This window comes from Thermobia domestica, chromosome 5 (assembly GCF_964235325.1).
Source record: "Thermobia domestica chromosome 5, izTheDome1.hap1.1, whole genome shotgun sequence".
NCBI lineage: Eukaryota > Metazoa > Arthropoda > Insecta > Zygentoma > Lepismatidae > Thermobia > Thermobia domestica.
In genome coordinates, this window is record NC_137458.1 from 254145151 (window position 1) to 254150673 (window position 5523).

Here is a 5523-nt window from a genome sequence, read left to right on the forward strand (position 1 = left end):
GAACAAAAACCATACCAAAAATTTGTACCCAACTTGTACCATCAAAATTAAAATTTGTATCCCCACCACTTTAAGAAAATCAGAAATTTCGATGATGGGCCAGCTTGACGTCAAGTTGGCCCACATAATTTATTTTTCTTTCCAATTCGAACCAAGACGGTACTAAAAATTTGTACCGAATATGTACGAATTTCTACCACCAAAATTAGAATGTGTACCCCTACCAATTTCAGAAAGTTAGTGGCCTCTGTAGCGTAGTCGATAACGCTCTCGCCTTTGGTGCGAGCGGTCCCGGGTTTGATTCCCGGTGGGGGCACTCGGTCGAAAAAATGTTAAACGCTTTTTCAGGCAGGCCTCCCTGTATGAGGTTTCCCTGGTTTTCCTCATTCACACCAGGCAAATGCCGTATATAGCTTCCAGATCCCTTCCCCAATTCTTTCTTCTTTCCCTTTTCGCGGATAGTGTGCTCGCCTAGGAATGTCATACCTCAAAACGAAACGGGCTAAATGGCCATAGATGCCGAAAGCCCAGAAATCTAAATCCTAAGTCCCTAAATCCCGTGGCCCGCACAATTTATTTTTCTTTTCAATTCGTACCAAAAGGCTACCAAAAATTTGTACCAAAAATGTACCAATTTTTACCATCAAAATTAGAAATTGTATCCCCACCAGTTTCTAAAAATTAAATTTTCATTTCGGTCTGGGCGGGCAGACGAAACCTTTTTTTTTTCGCATTCGAACCGAACGAGCATGCATAACCGGATTTGCCTTGAATTCGTAAAAACGGCACGAAAAATTTGCATATAACTTGCTTTAGCAAAACCATGTACGAATAAAGATCAGAGATTGTTATTCAACTAGCAGAAAACTTGTCACCAAGTCAAATCCTCCAGCGCAATGTTTTGTTTAAACTTCAAATGAACATTGTCTAAAAAATTGTTAGACAATTTGTAACAAGAAACGGGAAATTATACCTGCACCAATTCAATAAATTTGACTTGTTTATTTAAATATGTGAATCTATTTTATGTCAAGGTAGACACCACAATCGTATTTTTTGTTTTAATTTCGACGTCAGCACTATGCAACGAATGTTTGACTGGTTCCATTCAACACTTTTACTCTGGTGCTTATTATTGATGACGACTGAACTTGTACCAATTTCTATCAGCAAAATTAGAATTTAGACTGTTATTGAAACGGAGATATGAGCGGATGATGACGACTTCATAGCAAACTGATCCTCTGAACGAATTCTATAATAAAAAATAGTATTCTCTATGATTGGAAATGGTTGTGGAAAGGAATCACCCACCCATAAAATATTGTGTACTCCTCAACATGTGTAGATATTTGACCCTCTCTAACCCAATAAAGTTGTACAAAAGCCAATGTTATCTGTTTAATCTACTGCGCTCCCGAACGAATTGTTTCGTGATAATGGTTTCCTTTATTCTTTCTAGCACTCCCGAAAGAATACCATTGTCAGCCAGCTTGAGCCATCATAAAATATTCAAAATTTCTCCAAATTGGTGGGGTTACAATTTCTAATTTTGATGATACAAATTGATACATATTGGTTACAAGTTTGTGGTACCGTATTGATTCGAATTGGAAAGAAAAATAAGTCGGACAGGCAAGGGCGTCCATGTTGTGGTTTCCAAGGGGGGCAAATATAAGCGACATTTCAAATTTATCTGGAAATAATGTAAACATTCTATTGGATTTTCGATTTTCCCAAGTAGAATTTCCTCTTAGGGGGAAGCGAGCGCCCCAATTTGCTCCCCTGCTAGGCGCCCTTGCGGACAGGCAAGCTTGAGACGGCCTCAAGAATTGAAATTTCTCGAAATTACTGGAGGTACAAATTCTAATTTTGACTGTAAAAATTTGTGCATATTGGGTATACATTTTTGGTAATGCTTTGATTCTAATTCGAATGAAAAATAAGTTGTACGGGATATCTTGACCCGCCACAAAAAAAATCAAATTTGTCGAAATTGGTGCGGGTACAAATTCTAATTCTGGTTGTTCATATACTAAACCTACTAAATACAAAATTTAGTAACCGTTTTGATTCGAATTAGAAAAAAAAAATAAGTTGGACAGGCAAGTTTGACCTAACAACAAAAATTCAAATTTCTGGAAATTGGTGGAGATACAAATTCTAATTCTCGTTGTACAAATTGGTGCATATTGAGTACAAATTTTTGGTAATATTTTGATTCAAATCGGAATGAAAAATTAGTTGTACAGGCCAGCTTTACCCGCCAATAAACATTCAAATTTCTCGAAATTAGTATTGCTACACATTTTAATTTTGGTGGTAAAAATTGGTACATATTGACCACGAATTTTTGGACGGATTTTATTCAAATGGAAAGAAAATAAGTTGTGAAGGTCAGATTAACATCAATCAAGCCCGCCATCAAAATTATTAATTATCCGAAAGTGGTAGGGGTACAAATTCTAATTTTGGTTCGAATTAGAATGAAAAATAGTCAAACAGCCTCGCTAACAAAACTTCAATCTGGCCCGCCCATCAAAAAGTCATTTTTTTTTAAATTGGTAGGAGTAAATTATGATTTTCGTGGTTGCAAATTGGCACATACTGGGTACACATTCTTGGTACCATTTTGATTCTAATTGGAAAGAAAAATAAGTGGTACGGGTCAGCTTGACGTCAAACTGGCCTGCTATCAAAAATTCAAATTTGTCAAAAGTGGTAGGGGTACAAATTCTAATTTTGGTGGTACAAATTAGTACATATTGGATACAACTTTTTGGTACTATCTTGATTCAAATTGGAAAGAAAAATAAGTTGGGCGCTCGCCCGTCATCAAAAATTGAAATTTGTCAAAATTAGTAGGGGTACAAAACTAATTTTGGTGGTACAAATTGGTACATATTGGGTACAAATTTTTGGTACCATCTTGATTCGAATTGGAAAGAAAAACAAATTGTGCCAGCCAGCTTGACGTCAAGCTGGCCCGCCATCAAAGAATGAAATTTGTCAAAATTGGTGGAGGTACAAATTCTAATTTTGGCGGTACAAATTGGTACATATTGGGTACAAATTTTTGATACCGTTTTAATTCGAATTTGCAATTTGTGCGGGCCAGCTTGACTCACATGCAAGTAGGTGTAGGTAACAAAGCACGAGAGACTAACTTGTTTCACCGATTTGGTCCAAGCGATTTCATATAATAACCCCTCTGCACTAAAACATTGAAATCTTTGAAGGTCTAATGATTTATTTGAAAATATATGGTAATGTATTTTAGGTTCTTACAGAAAGTGTAGGATGTTTGCATGATTAGATATATATATTTTAATAATTAAAAGTACTTTTTTCTGAGGTCTGAGTGATTTTTGTTTTTAATTATTTTTAGTGCAGTTCTGTCTGATGAAGTAACACGGTGTCCACTGAGTTTCATTTTCGTAATTCCAGTATATTGCCAGTATATTCAGTATAACTATCAGCAAAATTTCAGTACCTAAGTACAATGATTTTTTAAAAGTTCTTTAGGAATTATCACACTCTTGATGTTTTTAGGTTTTTAATTATTTTACCATAAAAAGAATATTTTATTTTTAGTAAATTTAGTTAGCCTTGATTTTCTAAAATACAAATGATATTTTTAAACATTTTAAAGAGCCTCTGAACTCCTCTCACAGCTGTTCCCAACGCTCATTGTTTTAAATGTCTAGTTACAAAATGTATGGGAAACTGTTGTACCTTGGAACACTTGCATGTTTCGCAGTTGCTATACTATCTTGTGGTGATTCAATGAACTATATGATGCTTTGACATTGTCAGACAGTCCCAATGTGGCTTTCGTTGTGGTCAGAAGCGTATGTGATTTATGAAAGTGAACAACTTTTTTTTCGGGGATATAACGAACTATTTAGAAATTGAAGTATTGTTTTTAGTGCATTGTTTGTTGTTTGTTGTTTAGTTTGTTCTTTGTAATACCCTATTAGTTCAGGGGGATTAGGTGAACATTTTTGTGACTTGTTTTTCTACGTTGAATGTAGCGTTATCATTATTGCGCCATTTTAGTAATTGTCTACAGCCTCTTGTACCATGAAACAGAAACATATCTTGTACCTTGGAACATGTTCCAAGGTACATGAACTCCTTGTCAAGTGTAGTTTTTGAACATTCCTTTATTATCGTTACAGGAATCGAAATGCCAAGAGGCAAGATAGAAAAGAAGAGGCTTGCCATTAACCCAAATTCAATCAAGAACGGAAATAAAGCAGTAATTTTCGAGCCTGGGAAGCGTATTTCCATTCGTGAAGGTTGCAAAATTTATCAAGTGTCATTAGCAACTTTATCCCGACATGTAAAATATTTTAGACAGTCAGGAAAAGAAACATTTGAGTATAGTGTGAAATGTGAGGATGGAGGGGAGAGATTAACTACAGCTCACAGATGACGACAAGAACTCTAAAACAGGGGTAGTGAGGAAAGGTCAACGACATGGCCAAGTCCATTTTCGGTTTTTGAGGTGTGGTCTATACTTAGAAGTCGTCTTCTACTCCGGGAAGTTATCTGTGTGTTATTCCGTGCCATCATTTTAAAAACCCGTGCGAAAAGTGGTCGAGCCCATACCTACGTCACACTACTTTGGTAGGGTTCTTCTTGTCATCTGTGAGCTCTACATACATAAAAAATATGGCCAATGGCCACATCGATAACCATGAAACGCACTTATCTGTCGAGGCTGTTGACATGACTGCTGAAGCTGGAGTTGTCATGCTGACTCCCCATTCGCATACTTCAGGATTACAACCACTGGATGTAGCTGTTTACGGTCCTTTTAAATGCTTTTTATAACCAAGCTGTGAAAGAATGTTTACATAATAATTCAGGGAAACATTTTGATATTTATGCTGTGGCCGAAGTGTTTGGAATTATCTATCCGCGCGTGCCTTCATCATATCAAGTATCACCAGTGGTTTTCGCTGTTCAGGGATTTACCCTATAGATACAATCATTTTCTTGGAGTTACACTTTTTACCATCTTCACTAACAGACCATCGGCCGGATTCTCATCTAAATGATATACGTGAAAAGGACAACACTCTGTTGCATGAACGAAATTGTGCAACTCGTGCAAGTTTTGCCTTCTACATTAGTCTTTAAAGAGGAAGTACATTCAAACCAGAAAACACAAACTCCGTAAAGTACAAAATGTCGAAGAAAGACTGTCACAGGTAGAAGTAGAGTAGTAAGAAACACACTTGCAAAGCAAGAATTGAAAGATAAGAAAGAACACAGAGCCACACAGAAAGGAAATAAGAAGCAAGAACAGCAAAGAAAAGGAAAGAACAAATCCACTTGAAAAAATAGTTTCGAAACATTTGATGAAGAATTTGAGAAGCCTGTATGAAAATTATGATGTCATGCTTGCAGAACTGATGGACACAGAAGTTGAATTAGACGAAAGCTTTAAAGCCATAATGTCAATCCGGATGACTATGTGTAGGTGCAGTTTAAAAAAAAAAAAAAAAAAAAAAA

The 5523-nt window shown here is 36.2% G+C and overlaps 1 non-coding gene across 1 annotated transcript; it reads left to right on the top strand.

Moving 5' to 3' along the window:
- The first annotated feature begins 243 nt into the window (after positions 1–243).
- Positions 244–316, top strand: TRNAQ-UUG (transfer RNA glutamine (anticodon UUG)). The gene has a single exon. It is a non-coding gene; the product is annotated as a tRNA-Gln (tRNA).
- The last annotated feature ends 5207 nt before the right edge of the window (positions 317–5523 follow it).